Source organism: Lepisma saccharinum, chromosome 26 (genome assembly GCF_977018435.1).
Source record: "Lepisma saccharinum chromosome 26, izLepSacc3.1, whole genome shotgun sequence".
NCBI lineage: Eukaryota > Metazoa > Arthropoda > Insecta > Zygentoma > Lepismatidae > Lepisma > Lepisma saccharinum.
Window position 1 is genome coordinate 52,376,381 of NC_139254.1, and position 2,683 is coordinate 52,379,063.

Sequence of the window (2,683 nt, forward strand, 5' to 3'; positions counted from 1 at the left end):
TCGTGCATTCTTCGTAATTTCCTTGCCGAATTACAGTGTTATATCCCCCATACCAATCTTCTGTCAATTAAGTTTTCCCTGATTTATTAACAAATTTCATTTTGTTGATTCCACGGGGAGCAAACACATGAGCACTTTGAATTTGTTCTGACCCATAAAACGATTTAGAGCAAAAGAAAACCTGAAGAGTAGACCTTTACTCTCTCGCATATTCCCCATGCTTTAAACGACTTCAACACAACGTATCCTACTTAGAGTACTTCCTGAAAATCCCACCAGATGGCATATCGGTTAATTTTAATCGCGAATTGAATAGCGTTTAATCTGGCTCATTCCTACAATTCACCTCTCTTTGTTTTCAGTTCTGTGAAGGGATAGAAGAGCAAAGCAAGTGCACCAATACAATTTCTAAAAACAATTAATTTTTGCATGGAATAGGTATTATTCAGGGGGTAAATCTCTCGTGAATTGCAATGGCGGCAGGGGCCCACACATTCTTGATCTTGATGATACTTAAGGTAGTGTGATCAGAACCACACCCTGACCATTTTTAGCTACCAATTTATGTGGGGCTGAATGAGCTGTTTTATCTGGGGATATGACATGAAAGATTCCCCACTTCTGGGATCGCTCACTCTGGGAATTGAACCTCATGTCTCCTATGTGGTAATCAGATGTCCTACTAACTGCCAGTGATGGTGTCAGAAAAGAAAATGAATGGGGAGGCTGTGCGACATTCACATTTAATATATATATATATATAAATACTCTACAGAAATATACTCCGTGAGCACAAGTCTTTCCTGGATTAAGCAAAACCTTACTTTAAAAAATATGACAAAGAGAAAGATGAATGTTGTGGAGTTACAATGTCAGACTCGTGGAGTCATTTTGCATTGTTGCAAGTGGCGATTCAACATGTGTGCCATTTGTTGCATGGAGAATGTCTAAATAATACTGAATTTCTCTCCATCTGTTAGACAACATCTCCTCTATCATGGTCGCTAACTGAAAGACATTTGGTAAAATTTTACCCACTGTGAGATTCCAAGTTCTTTTGAAGCATGACGAGTCGATTTGTGAGGACTGCATTTAAAGGCAGTGTGCACTGTTTCCACAGTCCCGTCATTCACAGCAGGCTTACCCATTCTAGGCATATCACAAATACTGCCAGCATTCTCAAAACTTTGCACACCATGCTTTGATGCTTTTAATTGTTGAAGATTTTCGTCCATACTTCATTCTGAACTGTCTTTGCATTATAATCGGTGATATATAGGGTGATTCAAAAGTCCCTTAACTCCCCTGTAAAATGTAGCATAGAGAAACAGGTGAGACCTAGGGAGGAGTCATATTGGTGAAGTGGATGTCCATCATATTAAATTCAACTGAAAATTTTTAAGTAGGAAGGGATTGATGTGATATATCAAATCAGGCTAGAATTTCATGAGAAATGCAATGCTGAAGTTTTTTTCAACCTATTTTTAATCAGAAAGTTATGACCATATCTGACACTTACAAAACCTACTCAATATGTTGTCCTTGTTCTTGAATGCACACTTGTAGGCATCTCTCCCACACATGCAGAACATTTTGCAAAGTAGCAGGTGTGATAGCATTGCAAGTAACAACTATGTGTTCTCGCAGATGGCCCAAAATCATTCACTGCATACACCATTGCCTTCACAAGATGATTTAATAAGACATCATTTCACTTCATATAAACTGCTTCATTTTTTATATTGACTCACGATCTTGCAGCCAAAGGTTCCAGCTTCGTGTCCCAGTCTGGTTGTAGATATTTTTCTGTGAGTGCCCCTTCGCCAATTTCATGCATTATTATCATCCTCATTGTGATTAGCCTAAAGACACAGGAGGATATTGTAAAATGAGAAGAACTAAATAAAAACAAAAACGTTTGTGCAATATATTTATCTAAAAACCCCATAAAGAAAATTACAAATGAACGGGATTTGCCTTGGAAAAAGGAACAACACATTTAGCAGGATGCATGACTTTACAATAAAAAAAGAAGAAAATTATAGGACATTACAGAAATATTGTATCAGTAATTTTATCAATATGCCTATACCCCCAATACTGATAGAGTGAGCATCATTTAATCTGTCCTATCTCTGGAAAATGGTAAAGGCATCAGCACAGAATGAATGTCGCAAATTCCCTATCGAAAGAACATTTTTATTTACAAATTAATCATGGTAATAATTTATGAGCATCCTATATATGTGTGCATAAAAACAAAAGTCTTACTTTGCTATTAATTTTTATTTGTTTGCCTTCTTACATAGTAGTTTGTCCTAAATTTACAGTGAAATACATGTTTACAGATACATATGCATGTAGCAACCATTTACAATTTTAAATACATTAACTTTTTCAGTTTCATTACATGCCAACAGACTGCTTCATTATCACATGTTTTACTTTCCTGCAATTTCGTAAATTATTTTGCTATTACATACAAACAAACTTGATGACTAGTAAAATAACTTTGATCTATGTGTTTCAGTAAAGAACACCTAATCTAAAGGTACAAATAACATAATAATCAATGATATCTTTTGACTGGTACTGACTTGTGGATCAGGTACAAATATAGCAGTATTGTGAGGTTATACTAATTGATTTCTTTTTAAGTAAATAGTTTGCATTCTATAGTCTT